General features: G+C 33.5%; 1 protein-coding gene across 2 annotated transcripts in view; it reads right to left on the bottom strand.

Moving 5' to 3' along the window:
* LOC100746979 (phospholipid-transporting ATPase ID) overlaps positions 1–20,621 on the bottom strand; it is a 70,906-nt gene that overhangs the window by 40,290 nt on the left and 9,995 nt on the right. The gene's annotated exons all lie outside the window — the stretch shown is intronic.

Here is a 20,621-nt window from a genome sequence, read left to right as displayed (position 1 = left end):
ATGTTCCACCGATATGATGTGATTTACCGTATTAACGTAACATATGACCGTAGTGTCGTATATTTGAATATATTTTTTATTTCCAGTAAAAACAGATTTTTAATCGAATATGAATCTTCTTTCTTATTTTTTACTTATGTAGAATGTAGCTGTATAATGGTTTTATAGTGTGTTAATACCGTTTTATATTCAAATAAAACGTATACATAAACATAAACAAGCTTCTTGAAAGAATATTGGTTTTAGCCTATACGAAGTTTAAAGATCGTAAAAAGCGTAAGGTTAGATTACTTTGGAAGATTTCAAAACCGAGTATATACTTTTAGAGATCTTCTAACGCAATTTCAACTAACTTCAATAACAGAAAAGATAATAATTGCATAAAAGGCCGGGATAAATTTTCTGTATTATAATTAACTTCGTAATAAAGATCACGGAACAAACGGAATGCTAATAAATGACATTAACTCGTGTCATCGATTAGTTACTAATCTGAATTCAAAATAACTTCGCGTGAAAGAAAGGCATGAGAATGAGTAATCACGCGTGACCTCGATAATCCAAGAACAAAAGTATTTCGATTGCGTTCTCCATGGGACTCCGAAAGCGTAATCGCAGCTACTTTCAGTCGAGCTCAGTCACCGACCTAATGAGGATGTGCTTCCGCGAAGAACTTGTGTTATTCTCGTACGTATCGCGCATTATGTTAAGTAGATTGTATTCTGCGAATGTCCTCTAACAACTCAACAATCAATGTTTACGATCAATATTCATAAAACTATGAAATTACCATTTATCAGTTTCTGTTATATTTTTATTCAAATGGCCAGAAACTTTCTACACGAAGAAATGAATATTTCTTCTTTCGACTCGAACATACACAATAGTTGACAAAAGTATTCGAATATTAATAGAGAACTTTCACGTATACACTATGTGTGTCATCTAAAGCATTTTGAAATTTCATTAGCGCTACGACCGTGTTGTATGTTGTTGCATGGATTTTTATGCATTTGTGGAAAATCTGAAGGTGGAAAATTACACAGAATATACACATATAATATGCAAAAATATCATATTATTTTTTAAATAAAACATAATCGTCACAAACACGATCGTCTACCTAGGTTGCATTTTTTTAAATTACCTTTCTAAAAATTAAGTTCGTAAATATAAATTTACTACGTAGTAATGGAACATAACTGTACAATTACGCTGATAACGTTCTATAATTATGATGATAAAGGTTTCGTTACTGTGCTAATGAAATTTCAAGATGTTTCGTATCACAAACATGATATACGTGTCTACGAAAGGTTTCTATAAATGTTCGAATACTCCAGTGAGCTACTGTACATTCTTCTCAAAGATATATGTATTTGTACTACAAATAGTGGAAATTAGGACACGCATCAAGCTCGAAACACCTTCTAAATAGATAACAATGGTTCGCAATGCTCGCGAGACCATTTCTGAACAAGGCTGTTAATAGCGGCACTGACATTTTAGAAATGCCACGTTACGACATTTTCGAGTACTATTGTCCTAAATTGTTGGGATATGTCATGTGTCAATAAATATTCGCCTGTGAAAATTTCTTATCGTCGAATGTAATAACCGTGCGTCATGTGACGACGCGCAACGAGGAGAGGAAATAAGAAATGTCACATCACACTGTGACGATGGGACTAAACCGACGTTAAACGAGTTCCTCGAAATTATGAATATTGCGTCACGTTTCCAATTTTTTCGTCCTAAGTGATTCAACGTAAACTATTATCATATTATCAAATTAATATCACGCTATTAAAAATTTATCAACAATTTTTGATTCACGTTAAATGCAACAAACTTTTAAAATATTTCTGTCTTTATCTTATCTGTGACCAATCGATACTTTTGGCCGACCTTATGTCCGTCTTGGACCATAAATACCACAAGGTCTGCACATTCATTCATACATTTCTGAGAAAGAATCACTGTTTATCGAATGGTATCATATGAAAATTCACGATGCGAAAGAACCTGTTTTGTTTTCTTTTCTATTAATCGGTTGAACACGTACTTATAAAGTTTGTGAAGCAATTATCGCATAAAGTGATCTACGATAGATCATTCACGTGTTCAATGTCCACAGTTTTTCTTTTTTTTTTTTTTTTTAATTTTACATCGAACGCCAAAGAGTAAAAGATATTCAACAGTACAACGAGCAAACGGAGATGAAATATTTTACAAAATTTTATGAATTGCTAATTGGATTCATTATTCTAAATTACATAAAAATTACTATAAAAATTGCTTTACACCTAAGGTTTGAATAAATGTTACATCGCAGGAGGTATCAATTTTTTCCTATGAGTATATTTTATTGCTTGAAATACATCACACATATTTTTACGAAACGATACGATATTAATAAAAATCAGTAAGTTTCAAGCGTGCTAAATATTGTAAATTATAAATAATTCATTTTAAAGGTATAACGAATTTTCAGGTTCAACTAATTTTTCTTAATTGTTCTAATTCTTACAATATTAAGAGTTGCGCGTATTGATATCAGTAATTAGCAACGATATTGCGCGATTTAAGCACGAATGAGCTGAGTAGGGCTAACGTTGGTTATCTGTCCAACACGTGTGTTTTCACAGAAGATTTTCTTGTCGTAAATCACGGAGAGAGTATGGCAGAAAAAAAAGAGCAACAAGAAACGTAAATGACTATCAGCCAAGAATGACTAGACGAATTTTTATATAAATAAGTATATACATATAATATATATATATATATAATCGCGTCAATGTGAATTTACATAGAGATTTGATGCCAAACAATTGTTTCTCGTTTAAGGCAAAATTTATGAAAAGAAATATCTTCGTCGCTATGTAATTTTATCTTTCTTATCTATACGTTCTTGAGTATCGAATCATGTTAAATAACACAGTAATTAACATCACGATAATTAATATCTCGCTGATTAGATTTTAAAATAAAATATGTGTTTTACGAAGAAGCGCTATTTGCTAATGAATTTGTTTTAGGTAAATACTAGACTATGAGTTGAATTTTAAATTACCAACCATATTAACAGCAGTGCGGGTTAATTTAGTCCTATCCCAATTATGAAATCTTTCATCGATATTAATTAAACAAATTGCATCTACTGAAAAAAACCTACTATCAAATTCATCGGAGTATCTTAAATCAACTTTTCATTCTCCGAAATATCATCAACCTATTCAAGCGTAGTTCTGAACATTCTGGGCTTTTTTCAATTATATGTACATTGAAAAGCCAGAACTAGTGTCGTAGTAGTCGATATTAAGAGTAATATTTACGAATAACTGAAGGGCCAGGAAGATCGCGTGACGAACTAATGAAAAGTTCGACGAAACGTGCCATCGTCGGCGTGGCCCTCACTTCTGACTTTACGCTTGAGCTTACGTCAGGCGTGGACACGCCAAACCCAATAATACATCATCGCCCGACGACAAGATACTATTCCGTTCGTCTGTCAACGTAAAATTATTTCATTCAATCAGACGACAAAAATATGGATGACACTTTATTGGGCTTCTTTCTCAAGCGACACGGTTCGTCAGCTATTATTAAAACAATTTTCTGACACGATGAAATATCGCGGAAATTTCGTGTATCTTCTTTGAAACGCGATACGCTCGCGGAGAACATAATTGTCAAACGCTGTTTGGTAATTTAGCCAATTTTACGGACTTGATTGTATAGAGAGTGTTGGAAAACTGAGCAACATTTCAGGCTCTCGGTAGCGAAACTGATCAACTACATTTCTTTTATCGTTTGCTTACTTTGATTACATAGGTACGCGATCGACACTCAGTTCTCAAGAAATTAGTAATTAAGAACAAGTTGATTTTGCTGTAAGAAGATTATATAAATAGTGAGAAATTCTACGGTGAATTTAAAAAACAATGTTTGTAACACCATCGCTTTTCTCTCTGCTTTTTAAGTATAAAGCTGATCAATGAGCTGATCGTATTTTGATCGTAGGACACGTTAGAAAGCAATAAAATACGTTTCAGATCGTTAAAGTATTAAGACAGGAAAACAATTATTACTGCATTTACTTAAGCTAACTTGATGAATACTAAACGAGACAGATAATAATAAAAAATAGTTTCACGTTCTTAAGCAAAATAATGTACACATATTACATATAACATAGAAAAATATGATTTATACAGGCTGGTTGGTAACTGGTGGTACAAGCGGAAAGGGGGTGATTCTACGCGAAAAAAGAAGTCGAAAATATAGAATAAAAATTTTTCGTTCGAGGCTTTGTTTTCGAGAAAATCGACTTTGAATTTTTGCTCGGTACGCGTGCACTTTATCACGTCTCGTTATAACGGATTTCACTGTAGATCGTTGTCTCGATGGAAAAATTTAAAAAAGAGAAGAAAAAATTTAAAAAAATTGTTATTCTATATTTTCGACTTCTTTTTTCGCGTAGAATCACCCCCTTTCCGCTTGTACCACCAGTTACCAACCAGCCTGTATAAATCATATTTTTCTATTTTGTGGAATTATCCGACAAGAGGTTAAAAAAGGATTGCAACAAAATTTGAAATAACCAAAGAATATTTAAATCTAAAAATCACCAGTTAGACAGTGTTCGATTATATAGCGTGCGTCTGTATCACATTGAAAGAAGATCGCCGTAGACTGATGATAAAAAACAAGATTATTTGCCGAAGATTTATAGGTAAATATTTCTTATGAAAATATGTGAAGAATACTTAACCCTTTTGCTACTATATTTCATCTATATGATAAAGCTTGCGAAAGGGTTCGACTGCTTGGCACGCTCTTTTTATACGTAATGATAATAATATTCTTTATTTTCAGCCTGACGGCTAAGAAATGGCCCAGGTTCGCAAAATCCTTGGCTTGCAATTCTATCTTAACCTTCCGCTCTTTCAATTTCTATCTTCCTTCTGTTCTTTCATTTAAATTTCTCATTACTCTTTTTATACGTAATATTTTCAGAAGCGTAAGCGTATGATGAAATATATTTCATTTTGCAATCGATAATTATTCGCACAATTCGTCGAGAAACATATACATGAGCCGAGGCTGAAAATTAATTAACTCTATCGCTTCCGTGAAATCGTATTCCCCGAGAATCGAGAATGCCCCGTTGTTTCTTTCAATTGTGCGTAAGCGTTTTCGCTTTCAATTTAATTACTCATTGGAGCAGATATATTCAGCTAATGTTCTATCGTGATATGTATATGAATGCGATTATCTGGTAGCGGTTAGAAATAAGGTCGAGAAATATTTCGAGATTAAAAGGAATTTTTTGCAGAATTTTTACATTTTGTCAAGTTTTCTTAAAACTACACTGAAAATTTGTCTCGCCGTCGAGTCGAGAATTTTCCTTCAAATCGAATCGATATAAGAAAAGATACTTTGTCATATAAAAATATCGGTATTCTAAACATTTCGGGAAAATTTTTTCAGGGTCAGGTTAGAAATGTGAAATATACCTCGCGACATTAAAATATCAGTAAAGGTTTTTAATATTCAAAATATCCTGGAGATTTGATAAATTTTAACATGGATGTTAAGTACCCAAAATACTTTGTAACACATACATGTACATATGTGCATATATCAGAATTCTTGAATATTGAGAAATTGATTAGCATAATGAGATATTGTAAATACTACATATTATCAGATACTTGATACAGAATTGATTTTAAATTTAACTATACATTTCTGAACTTAGATTAACAACCGCGGATTATTATAAAGTGTTTAGAAATATCCAGAGTGCAAAAATATCGATTTATTATTAATCTGTAAAAGTCTTGCTTTCTCGAGTACGTCAAATAAATGCAATTCTCAAAAAATCGTTACGACTGTACATATTAGATACAAGAAACCTTTTTAATCCGTATTTCGTTATTAAGCTTAAATATGCCAAATTTGGTCAAAGGAATCACACATTTCCATCGAACCGTGTTCTTCGTGCACGAAACAAATTAACTTACATGAAAAACACAAAATCTATAGTGATTCATGTTGTTTCTTTTTTTTCACGAACCAAGATTTCAAACGCTTTCCTTAATTAAATCACGTCATTTTTGGTAAAGAAAAAAAAAAGAAAAAATATTTAAAATTAAGTAGATTTGAAACAACGAACACATGATACACCTAAACCTGTTCAGATCCAACCTAATATTTTAGAAAGCGTTGTCTCTTCGCGTAGCAACGACGGAGCTGTTCGCTTAAGCTCGGAATTGTTACTTTGCGATCAAAATCCTTGGGAGATATGATAATGCTACCGCAATACGTATGTATGTCTTGGAACGTGGAATAAAGTAAGACAGCAAGGTTAGGTAAAATACGAGGAAATATGCGATGTTACTTAAAAAAACAAAGCGTAATATTAAGATAGGATGATTTGAGTCGGTTAAACTGGAACGTCTCAAAATTCAATCTTGAATTTTGCACATTAATGATCAAGCTTGTTGCATATTACGAGACAACGTTAGTCTTGAATATAATAATCACATCCGACTAATTTTCGTTCAAGTTCATCTTGCAAATTTCAATTATCCTTCGACGAATTTCCAATTATAGAAAACAGAAGTAATTACTAGTTGCAAACGCGCCAATTATAGTTCGCATACTTGGTAATATCCTGTAGTACAAACGTAGCGCCAAGTACAACGGTAATTACGAATAACTATAATCTGAGGAACGATCGTTTTCGCAAATCATTGTACATGATGTCTGTTGAAAACATTTGCATAATCCCAGAACACTCCGTACTGGGATAATGAATCGGCTCACAAGATCCTCTCCTAGACATCATTCTTTAAGTCAGTCTACCTACGCTACTGCGTATCGTCTTTCAAACTCATTATATGGTTAAGATGGTTATTCGTGTTATATTCTAATATTTTACCAAGTATATGTCCGCAATAAATGTAACTTCCGATATATATTATAGTGTAACTTCCGATCAATTCGAAATTTTATCAACGTGTAATCGTGGCGGTCGTGTCACATCGTAATACCAATAAAATTTCAAAATATTTTACATAACGCGCACAACACACACGTCAAAAGTTTCTATGCCAATTGTCCTATTCCTTTCGTCAGCCATCGTACTCGCGATAATTCTGAAGTATCCAAATACTTGTGCACGATACACAGAACCTTTGCAATTGGATCATCCTGCGAAAAACGGTGCAAACGTGTTCCAAGGATATCAACGGCTGACGGGATTCTGGCGTCTCTGTTTATGTCACTTTTACACGATAACACGTTCCGTATCGTAAAGCGGTTAATAAAATCGTTAGCAGGCCTAGATACGTACCCATTGGGCAAGCGTGCATAATTGACGGCCTGTCTCTACCCCTTTTAGACGTTCGTAATATACAGCGTGGCCTTGCGAAATGACACTGTCTCTCTGTGACACCAGGCACGTGAGAGAGAACGTAATCATCGATGAGCCAATGGAAGCGGACGCTCCTCTAACGACGCGATTCACCGGTAAATTGTCCCTTAATTTTCTTGCTAATTGTTGGAGGATTGTCGATGAAACGGCACGGTATCGAGTGGGATCAGCCGATCGACGATACGCCAAACGGTCTGACTAATCTCGTCGAAATCTCATCGAAAACAACGTCCTACTAAACGAACGACGTTACGTCGAACGATGATTGCTCGTTTTAAAGCCGTCGATCAAGAAACGAACGAATCTGGCCGATATTCACGGCTATTCGCCTGTAAACAGCGATTACTTTCGTTCCTGTATGCTCGAACGTATTCGACGGTGATGGAAATTGGTACGAGATAGCTAAAACGTAGCTGGTTTATGCACAGTTTATGGGGTAATACCGGCTACCTTATTGAAACGGACATTGTGTTCCTGAGTGGGATAGTTTGCGGTGTTAGAGACGACTAGGTTCCGGTTCCAGCTGGATGCTTGTTTTCGATGAGCTGCTGCGTTTCAATTCGCGTTTGTTGCTTTATTGATAGCAACCTTGGTATAGCAGAGATATAGGAGAGACCTGGTTACGATCGGATTTTGGAGAAAGCGGAAAATACTGTGAGAAATTTTGTTCGTTTACACTTTACAGTATACGATTGGTATTTGCATAATATCTTATTATCTTGTAATAAATAATATAATTTTGCGAGTCGATTAGTTCGATTCAAGATTTAATTCATCGTCGAATAATGTTTTCACACGATTGTGAAACTTTTCGGCATATCGAGAGAAATATACTTCCGTGCAGTAGATTTTCCGCGAACTAGCGTAACAGATTTATTTTAGTAATAACGAGTAGTAGAAGTAGGAAATGATTTTAACGATTACTGCATTATTCTCCAGAGGTCAATTTTTAGATTACGTACAAGAGATGCTCGTTAAGAAGTATGTTTGTAAACTACTGATCATCCTGTCTCGTAAACAGTGTGTGAATATAAAGGAGAAAAAAATTATCATCAAATTAGACTATATCTTCGTCTATAAGTCTTTATCTGGCTGTTTCTACAACTGTTTTCACATAAGTACAGACACGTAAGCGATAAACTCCTTGAGATGACTTAACTCTATTTTAATTCTAATTTCTAGACCTAATTGGATAAATTAGAATTCCTTCTAATAATATTCTTAATGTATTTATCGCCGGCTAATACGTAGCTATATTTCTAATTTAATAACGAATTCAATTTCTACAAATTTAACAAAATAATTAATTTTATTTATAGAAAATTCCTCCCTTATCGTATTTTCTTCGGTTAATCCTAAAATTTAGATTTATTTATCCAATACACTTTCTTGAACGATCGACAAGAATCTAAATAATATATGTAACATTTTTAAATAAATTATCTAGATTTCTCAATTTAATAAACGAGCGTGCTGTCAACGTCGAGTAAGAGAATCGTTTCTGTGAAAAGTCGAGTCTAGTTCGATACAAGACTATGAGAAGGGTTGAGTCGTTGAGTGACAATATCAAAGACGTAACTGGGTATCGTTGTAACAGGAGCAGCCCCCTATGGTGACCAAAAGGGTAGGGCCGGAGATAGAAAAGGGTGCGGCAGGCAATCATAGATACTGTTCCATTTAACTTAGCCCCTGTTTATTCGATCTAAGCGTGACCTCATCCCGTGTTTCTCTATTAGACCTACAGTCGTAAAAGATTATCGTCGTGACGATAAGAAAGGCAGAAAAATGCACCTAGTTTCCCAGAAATCTCTGCTCACTGGAATTACTAAATAGAATTAACAGATTTTTAAAGAAGATTTCCATTACGAGCATTAGTAATACCAAATTATTAAATAGCGCACACCAGTTATTATTGTACATCGACAAACTGGAAATCATAGTGGCGTAAGTCAGTCCACTGCCATTTTTCATATGATGCTGTTTTATTGTTACAACAAAATTCAGCGTATCTTTTGAAGTTAAAAAAACACGCTACGACACAGGATCATATGATAAATTGATTTACCATCGGATTAAACAAATATTTCTTCTAAGGATTAGAAATCACAAATCAACTCGTATCCCTAAATTTTCAACTTACTCCACCACATTAATCTCAGCTCTCCAATATAGTTAAACGATTTCCACTACGTTAATCTGAGATAATTGATTAATTACAGCGAGACATTGTTTAATATACAGTAAAGCACGCTAAAACGAATAATTTTTATAAGTAAAATCAAAATGTTATAACAAACGCGAAAAAATATCGGCCACAAACTATCGCCGATTATTATGGTAAAGAGTAAACCGTCACTGACTGACGATACGAATTTGTTTGAATCTCTCTTTCTCTCGTTCAGTGGGTTCGGTGGGTAAGTAGCGTAAAAATTCGTGAATAACAGTACAAACTAACGCGGTCCAGGACGAACGAATGTCGAATGTCACAGTCAAAAGGCACGGCGATTTGTTTACAGGAAGATAACGATGGTTGAAGAAGGCTGACAAACATATTTGCCTCGTCGATTCATGATTTTCATTAAATAAATAAATTTCATATCGTTTTCATCACTTATTTTTTAATTTAGATTACGTTTTACGATTATTCAAATCGTTGTACCTTGCTTTTAACTATGGACCTGGAACGAGTTACTTCTAAATATGTATGTTTTAATGTAAGCTACAACGAACAGATGCTATAACGAACGTGATTCGAGAACCAATTCGTTCTAGCACATAGCTTACTGTATACCATAATATAATGTTATATGATAAAAACGTTATAGCATTATATTTATTATAACGTTAGAGAAGTGTACAATTAATCAGTTTTATGCTATAGAATTCTACAAAGAAAAGCAATATATTTAGATTAATTTCTCTTCGCAAGTTAATGTTATTTATTCTCTATGCGAAACCGCATTCGCCGGATAGACGCGCGTAGATGTTTTTTCAATCAATCCGAACGCGAGAGATTAATGATACGCGTAAAGTACGAAACGAGCGCATGGTTGCCTGATTTGAATGGACGTTTACTACTGCACGAAATTAAAGAACGCGGGGCGTCGTTGGGGAACAGACCGGACTACGCACGCAAAGCTTTTAAATCTCGCGCCACCGTAAATCCTCTTATTTTCCGCCGATCATTTACCTATCGCGCGATTGTCGTTCCCGGGCCCGTAAATTCTCGTATTAACGACGAATCTGCCTCGCAAATAAAGCGATCCGTATCGCGTTCGATCAGGAAAGAAATTCATGGAATCGAAATATTTCGAGGGGAAGCGATATCATATTCTAGTGTAAATATAGCGGCGTAGAACTCCCACTCAGGATTTTCCCACTGCAATCTGTTACAGGATACCGCAAGAGACTGATAAGAAAATCAACATGATGTCATAAGGTTTTATGCGATTCGCCAACGTCAGATTGTAAAATAAAAGCAGTGTCGCGCGCACGATGGCCATTGGTCAGCATGTTATACGGTCATTAAACGAAGAAAATATAATTTTCTTCTTTGTTAACTTAAAAAGTGAAACAACCGAAGCTTCATTAGTTTCTTTGTGCTATCCTTGTCCTTCTTTATCATAAAATATTTAGCCGCCGTTTCGTAACAGTCTACACGGTATAATTTCGATTAAAAGGTAAAAAAGTAAAGCTGTCTTACATAGTAATTTACCAATTAATAACATTGGTGAATTGGCAAGTTGTAAATCTTCTCTTTTACAAATGAAAAGCTTTATGAAGAAAGACTTACGATAAACAAATATAAGTGTATATTTACTAAGTGTAATATAAGTATATATTTTTTAGTAATTATCAATCCAAACGTAGCTAACATTAAACAGCGAGTAAATATCGAAGGTTTATTACTTTATTGCTGACTCGCAACGATGACTTGCAGTTTGTAAAATATGTGTTACGTGGAAAGTTCCATTTACCTTATTACCAAATTTTTTTACTGTTGTGTAAAAAAATGTATTAGTACACGCTACTGATAACTTGCAAAATACGTAAAGTTTTACTAAATAATATTAAATTCTATCGTATAACAGTGTCTGCAAAAGATCGTTATATGAAATCAATATGAAATAGTATAATTAGTACGACTCTACTGCAATGCATAATAGTGATACAATAATTGCTCGACAGTTAAATGTATGTGTCTAAATTAAGGAATGTTACGCTAAGAATGTGAAAATGGAGCGTTACGTGATATCGGAACGATACATAATCCCTCCAACTTACCCAGAAACAATAGATACGCGTCATTTTTCAAATTACGGAGTATGTGCAACCTATGGTTGTTTATCAAACGTCCGAGAATGTTTAATTGCCGATTGTCGAATCATTTAATTATTATTACGTTACCAATTAATTACATAAGAAGAACTGAATTTACGTAATCAGATAAAATCTGTTCACGATCGAAGTCATCCAATTTTATACGTAAACAATAGAGCGTATTTTTCGCTGGGTAGAGATTCTCCGTGATATTTACGAAGAATCGTTGAAAGTACGACGCTTACCGATAAGATAAGTCGATCTAAACCCAACCTAACCCCGAAAGGAGAATAGAACGATAAGAATTCCTAAAAGTATTGTATATTCAACGATTTTATAAGTGCAACAGCATATGACGATGCGAAACAAATGTACATAATACCTCTGATAGACATTTTTAACGGTTATCATCTCGTCGCGAAAATATTGCTATTCGATAATAGTATTTTTAACCATTTGAGTAGTAAGAAGCTCTTCGGTGAAAAGTAATGAAAAGCTCTTCATATAAGAGCACCAAATAAATTTCGTTAATAAGTATATTATAATTTACTACAATAAAAAATTCATTAACGAATTTCAATGAAACTTTTAATAGATGGGGAAACGTTTTACCTTGAATATGTTTGTATTTGGTAAAAGTTACAAGATGAGCACAAAGATATGAAACAAACTCTCTTATAATTAATCTATCAGGAAAAAATTTAGTTAATGCGAAACGTATAACTTTGGATCGTGCACAATTCTAAGGAACTTTGAATTGCGAGCACGAATTTAAATTTAGTACACTGCTGAAGATGTTAAAGTCATTCAGAGACAATATATCACACGTGTTATCAAAATTAACGTACATAATGTTATTTACAAATTAAATATTTAGAAGTCGTTCCATACACGTCTACGCGTCATAAAATTGTAGGCAACGTTCTCTCTTAATTGATCGATATTTCCAGCCAGCTAGAAAGGCTATTCTTACTTTCAATCGACACGAAATATGCGACATAATGTATTCCAACCAGGTGATAATGATAACATAACCGCATAACGTTAATTTATATTCAATTTATCAGAATATATCAAGATAATCTGCATTCGAGTCGAATCAAATTTGTAATCATACAATCGTAAGTTTATAATTCATTTTTCATCAAATGTAGACGTAACTAAGATAAAATTCTCAAACTGAGTATTTTTTATTGGAAATAATTTGAACGTTATTTGAAATAATTGTTTTCACCGTTTTATAATTTACTATATTGTGATAAAATTAATTTGCACTTGATATAAATCGTTATACTTGATATAAATAATTAATTTCTACATTTCCAATCAATTTCGCAGGAAAAATACGTATCCAAAATGAAGTTCCTTTTTATGGGCGGTTTTGTAAGATTTTTACTCATTTAAGCATAGAAAATTAAGAAGTGCGGAATTAGTGCTCGAATGCACATGATACGAGAAAGTATATAAAATATCCAAAGTATAATGGTATTCGTACGATATTCGAAAGGCAAAACAATTTTGAGCTTCAGCTACAGAGTTTCTATATTTTTATGCAAAAATATGAATTTGCATAGAAATCTGCAGTCTAATTATAATTACCATCATTCAAAATTCATAATCCGTATAGATATTACGACTGCGTTCTACGAGCATGCAGCAATAGCAGATCTTTCAATGCTGTAACAAAGTTTCGTTTTTCAGCTGCAGCGTACGCGTTAATATTTAACAAAATGTAGATGCTGGAAAGGGCAGCCAGTAAACTTTAATGGTCGTCAAAGTGTAAATGTAAAGAGCATAAATATGTTCGATAACCGTATTATTATGGAATAAAAGCGACGACAAATTGCTTTATTAGAAACTCTATATCTACGCGTTGATAACAAATCAGCGATTTCTTTTATTTATCGGGTTTCTTCCTTTCTACGAATACATTTGCCAGATAAGAAAGTTCTAATGAAATATCTTGTTAATATCAGAATGCGAAGCGACTTGGGTCTGCTTACCTTTATTCACTTTGTCAGCATTCATCGAAACGATACAATGCAATCCAGGCATATTTCATGTTATGTTAAGTAGTGAAATATCCCAATACAGAATAATGAAAATATAGAATCAAATTTTTTCGCTTCGTCGAGTTTGAAAATTTGTCAAACAGACTTTAATTTGGCTAAGTATAGATCGGATATGCTAAAACAAGCAGCAGGAGTTTATTATACATACGGGAATAAATAAAAAATATCAACTAATGTTTTTCTATCGAAGGCCTCATTTGTAAAGAAATAACGTTTAAGTACGTTAACAAACTGGTTCGGTGTGAACACGCGTACGTGTGATACATTTTCAAATGTATTTTTCTCGAAAATAAAGTATCTTATAAAAAAAATGTTATCCTACATGTTCAACTTAGTTTCAAACGTAATTTAGACTCCTGTTGATTATTTACTCTTGTTATTACTGATGATTGAAGAATATTTGTATGTAGAATATGTTTTTTATCTTCATGTAATTTAATTAAATAATCTTTGATGTAATAAAAATTATTGAGAATGAGATGAATTTCTACACATTACTTAGTAAACTAACTCTTCTAATTTCTCAAAAAAAAAAAAAAAAGCGTCGTTCGGTCCAATTTTATTTTTCGTGGAAGTAAGAAATCTGTACAAAAATCTGTATTTGCTCCATTTTTATCAACCTTTAAAATTTATCGCTTTAAGTACATTAATTTATCAGTTAAATAGATACATATTTATATAAACTTTACCAAATGTCCAATAAGGATAGAGTAACGGAAATATGTTCAATCAACCTTCTGCAGAAGGTTGCTGGTCGGACAACATGCCTACGTGGGTACTTACAGGAGGAATTTTATTTCTTATCTAGCAAGAAATCAGTAGATCGATCTTATGTAACGTCTTAGTGCTTTAAAGAGAGCTAATTGGTAACTTCAATCGGTTTCGGTTGAAGCATGATTTATATCTGTCTATTATACTTTCTGTAATCATTGACTACTAATCTGTGTTTAATAATATCTATAATATAAATACGATTATCTTAGCTGTTACTTTCTATAAATACAGCTGTTCAATGCCCACTGTTCACACGAATATAATTTCGAGTAAACATACGAGCATTAAGAATTACATATTGAATTGGTGCGTATGAAATATTGTTTTGAACTGAGCATATTCAGGCTGTTTAGTAACTATTTAATAACTATTAGTAGTAACTATTATAACAATAACACAAGGAATGAATTTCCTTAATAGCATCCAATAACACCAATATTCCATTTAACTCATCTATTTTCACATCTACTGTTTCACTGCTAGTACTGCTATATCATTACTGAACCGTAAATATTTATGCAATCTGATATTTTTCTGAATAGAATTAATTGCGCGGAAATCGCAATAAAAAATATAAGTAAATAAAAATATAAAATGTAAGTATAGGAGATACAGTAACTTGAAATCTTCGCTGCAGCGCATACTTTTGCAAAAGGACTATATAAATATATATAAAAGGTCTTTAATTGTACTAAAATCTATACATTTGTACTAACAATATAAAATTCAATCAGATGTATTTACTATATATATAGATTATATTTAAACATAAAGAACGAACAATTATCCACTTAAAAATATTTAGAATTCAATTTTACACGTATCTATCAAAGCAACGACATCCGGATTAAACAAATCCATAAATATTGTAGCTTCTACTTTGAAAATCTTATATACTATATGTTCGGGATTTTGGGTGACCCTTAGTTCATGACTCGAACAGCACATCTGCCCTTTTTGAAAAAGCCCGAAGTCCCTCCTCCCAAGTTGTAAACTTTACGATGCGGATCTCATCAAGAGGCTAATACCCTAAGTGATTTAAAGTAAATATCTAATTTATCATTCAGCAACACCGGAGAAGAATGGAAGGAATAGATTCCCATCCCATAAAACCATGGTGAGAAGGAAAAGGCGAGGCTTCTTCAGGGATCTTAAATCAATCTTCGAACAATCTTCACTACACAATCATACTCTTCTTGTAATACAACAATGCAAATAAATCAACTAAACATAGCATTATTCTGCATCTTTAAATCTACCTGCACCTTGAGCGTTAATAGCGTTCACGGTTTGCAATATCAACCGATCAATTGTAACCTGACTGACCTACCTACTACCTAGTTGAAATTTCCCAACACTATATTCATTCTGCGTATTTCTGTGTTTTTAAATCTCCCACAACTGCACAAATATACGCAGTTTATTATATCCATTTTCAAGAGAAAAGTCTGTTTGCAAAAGTTGAAGACAGTAAATTATTCACATCTTGCATTTCGGTATCACAGCAGCCATACAGAATACCGAAGTGCATAAATAACAACCGGATGTATTCTCTCGGGTATACATACGTTTACCTATATATGCAACTGTGAATCAAAGTCTCGATTATCGACGTCTTATCGCTACTCACGTACGATTCGAAACAACACACGTTTGATACACGAGTTACAGTGATATAATCTAGCTCATGGCTTCTGATCGTTAGTACGCAAGCACCGAAAAGTAACGGGATAACGTGAGGAAATAGTGTCGTAGAAACGACACAGCCGCGCGATTATGCAATGCTCTATCTGTATTCGAGAGCAGCTATCTCGCGTAAATCATGGCAAATATAGTTCATTAATTAATTAATCGGACGAACGATGTCAGTTGGTTTTCTGTAAACAAATTATGAGGAACGCGGAGCAGTGTGCTGCGTTGCAAGTGTGCTACGTTAGAGAAAAATGGAAAAAGAAAGAGAAAGGAACGAACATACGACAGAGAGAACCGGTCATTACTAATAACTTTTGCATCGATCCTCATTATCATAAACAGTTTATCGATAGACGTGTTTTGTAATTTAATGGATTTAAATCTGTCGTTCCATAGAACGTGGCACGGTTAAACATCGTTGTTTTCCCTGTCGATTTTCACGGAGGCGTTGGTAGGTTAATGGAAAAGGAGGAAGTGAACCTGATCGATCCTCGCTAGGTATACATTTTCCTGGATCCGAAAGCGTAAAAATAACCTGTGAAGAATAATAGTATCGCGCCACTTCCTTGCAGGCCTGCGAGTGATGTAGATCAGCAAGTTTTACGTCAAACCGCAAACCCGTTCTTCCTTTTTCCCCTCTCCTTTCCTTTTTTAAAATCGTCATTTTATCTTGACCTTCTTCCACTTATTTCTCTGTCGATTACGATTTTAAATGTTTCGTCAGGGCGTTAATGATACGACGATATTCCGTGGAAGCTATTTATACCAGCTCTGTGATTTTGGTGTTTAAAATTATGACATTTCAGGAGTAGTTCGAGTGTGAGAATGTTCGAAAGGGCAGAAAGAGGCGTAGGAAGTTGATATTACAAGAGAAGGAAGTATTTTTATCTTCAAAGCATTAAACATGATTTAATAAGAGAGATACTTTATTCATTGTTGCTTTTTGTAATTTTCTTATACTTAGCTATAACGTATCGTGACCATCTATCTTCATCTTTATATTTATCTCTTCTATTCAAAAATTTTACAAATAAATCATAGGAAAAAAAGCATCGAATACCAAATGGCAAATATGCAAAATAATGGCAACGGGACAAATATCTGGAAAACTCCGGGAATATTCGTGAAATTCAATTAATTTTGAGCTTTTATTTCCTGGCTCCTCTGTCATTATTTTTAAACATTTTACAGAAAGGCGCGAAACGTGTCTGGTTTGCCGCGTTTCAGAGGGCAACAAGAGGGTCGGACGTTCAACCGATCTGACGAGATGCAACGAGAGAGGCGAGAATTAAACACTGTCAACTTGTTCCCTCGAATCAATTCTCGTTACACTATCTCGAAGGTTTACAAATGGCGATACCTAACGTTTCACTTAGTTACAGAGCGCACACAATACGCGTAACCGAACAAACAACTGTATCAAATAAATTGATTTCATTTTACCAAAAACGTTTCTCGGAAACGTCTATTGTTTCGACTGTAAGAAGAGATTCAAATGGTAAATATATATTTGAGTTTCGCGAATTCTTCGTATGGTTGTGAAGAAAAAAAAAAAACAAAACAAAAACAAATAAGAGAATGAAAAAGTGAAAAATATTTTCTTTATCAAGAATTATAATCTAACACTCGACAGGAGTATCCTCGCGTCATTTGTTTTTATAAAACAATTTAATTATTTTCACTATTTAATGACGATAGAAAATTTGTATTTTATACAGTTGAATACTCCAAGGTCACTTAACACGAAAATACATCTAATTCAAACTATATTGATTATAACATATGACTCAACCATACCAGTCGATTAAAATTCAACAAATACTGTCGTGTTTAGGACATTTGACTCGACGTATAACTCACGTAGAGAATTCATTTCGTAACATAGCTGAATATTAGTATTTAGATGTAACCCGAAGCATTGCGATCGTCTATGCCAAACCGATTGATGATTCAACGCTTTGATAATAAATTATTTATAGATGAAGAAAAAATTACGTGGAAAATCGAACTCGTAACAAAGTTACATATGAAAATCGTCGAATCATAGGATCACTGGTAATTTTCATATTTTTGTTTTACGAACGTCCTTGTAGGCGTTTATGCTCGTCCTATATGCCGTCCAAATGGACGTCACAATGTCTCGTTATTCTATTCAACCTTGCTTTATGTCATGATTGCGTCGCACCTGTAAAGTTCCGATTCCGATGAACAGCGGACAATAAATGTTTCAACGGATCGGTATCTATCGGTATCCTATTAAAATTGCATAAACTTTAAACCATAAAACGTTTTTCTCTCTTCCTCCATTTCATCCTATGATTCTCACGGCCGAGGAAACTACTCGTAAGCAATTCGATCGTGTCAAATGGAAATCATATTGTCAATTGCGTCTTGTTCCTGCTATTTCTCAAACGTTATCGTCGCGTACCACATCCAATCAGATTTGCTCAAGAAATGACTCTTGTTTTGCCCTTTGTACATCCGTTACGAAACGTTTTATTTAAACTTAAATATTCATTAGATCAGCAGATGAAATACGATCATTCAGTTGGTTCGCTACATAAAAATTAATCACATCACGCTCTTTCAGTCATTTTCCAGCTACATTTAGATAATTTGTAGGATTTTCTGTCGATAAAGAATTTCTTACGCTTCAGGAAAATATTATATAATCGAGATAGCTGCATCGTTTTTTATGAAAGAAAAGAAAGACGCAAAAAAAAATGTAGAAAAAGCATTCATCGGGATAATTTTAGTAAATAGTTTGGCAAACGATTATGGCAAATAAAATGATATTTTTCTATATTTTTGTACGTGCTCTTCCATCATAAAAAAGGACTACGAAACGTTCTTGGTTACGTAGTGTAAAAGAACCGTCGTCGATGATTTCACGATTTAATTTTATATCAAAGATTCTTTTTATTACAAGCGTCTTTTATTGAAATGAATACAAGATGAGAATATAAAAATTCGAAAAACGATTTCGAAATTTCTTTTTGCCGCAAATAATGTTTAATTCGATTAAACTATCAGTGAAAGATACAACTACCATATCGTATCATAAAGATAAAAATCGCGACAAATTCATAAAGCACAATTCGCGTTTGGTGTTTCTTGATACGGCTTCGTAAAAGTATTGAAGAAAGTCATATATTTGACTTCAGTACTTGACTTCTATTTGAAGGTGATTAATGTAACATTTCCATCGCTAAAACTGTGTGCGTGTAGGTAATTGTTCTTAACAAGTTCAGCGGCATATGAAGTATAAGATTCCTCGTAGGTTGGAAGTTATGGTTTATAGGTCAGATGGTTACATTGTAACACAGGCTTATAGGAAAGTATATCGATCGAATGCATTAGTTGTTCCTTCGATTGTTTGCAAGTTTCTTCGAAAAGATATTCGATTTTGGAAAAATACACCTTCGATAAAATTCTAATGAACAAGAATCTCGTGTATCGATATCAAGTTTCTCATACTTAACTATACACAAAGAAGAATATGTCGAGTGTCTCGCAATGAAATAGAGCCATTTAAATAACAAAGAGTAATTACTCTTTTACAGCGCATAATGGTAACCTGTCAAAAATTGAAATATGCTGGTTGCGTAATTAACCATTATGTAACAAATCGGTATACAATGGGAAGCCGAGTGCTTGATTTAATATGGAAACAACGGTAATTATTAGGCTATGTAAAACATTTCAAGGTGAAAATATAAGTTAACATTTCATGCCAATATGCATCGGTGGCCGAATGAAAAATGTAGGGAGTTAACTGTGAGGGACATAACGTTTCTTCTTTGGTTGGCCTTTTGACGATGGTCAAGGCTAGTCGTCAGTTAATCATAAGAAACTGAATAAACCTACGCCAGTCAACGATACCTCGTTAATACAATAATTGAAAAAGTTGTGCAGAAACTTTTATAGTGACTTCAAAAGGCAGTATTGTATAAAACACTATAAATTATCTCTGAATATTTATTAATAATAGAATAAATGAATATCGATTTACTGAAAATAATTGTTAACCATATACAATTAAATATAATATACAATGTGCGTATCACTATATAACATATAGTAATATACAGGGTGGTTGGTAACTGGTGATTCTACGCGAAAAAAGAAGTCGAAAATATAGAATAAAAATTTCTTTTTTTTTATTTTTTTCTTTTTTTTTTAATTTTTCCATCGAGACAACGATCTACAGTGAGATCCGTTATAACGTACCGTACGCGTACCGAGCGAAAATTCAAAGTCGATTTTCTCGAAAACAAAGCCTCAAACGAAAAATTTTTGTTCTATATTTTCGACTTCTT

This window comes from Bombus impatiens, unplaced genomic scaffold (assembly GCF_000188095.3).
Source record: "Bombus impatiens unplaced genomic scaffold, BIMP_2.2 scf_0418, whole genome shotgun sequence".
NCBI classification, from domain to species: domain Eukaryota; kingdom Metazoa; phylum Arthropoda; class Insecta; order Hymenoptera; family Apidae; genus Bombus; species Bombus impatiens.
The sequence above is the reverse complement of the archived record's forward strand: the minus strand, read 5'-3'. Positions and strand labels throughout refer to the sequence as shown.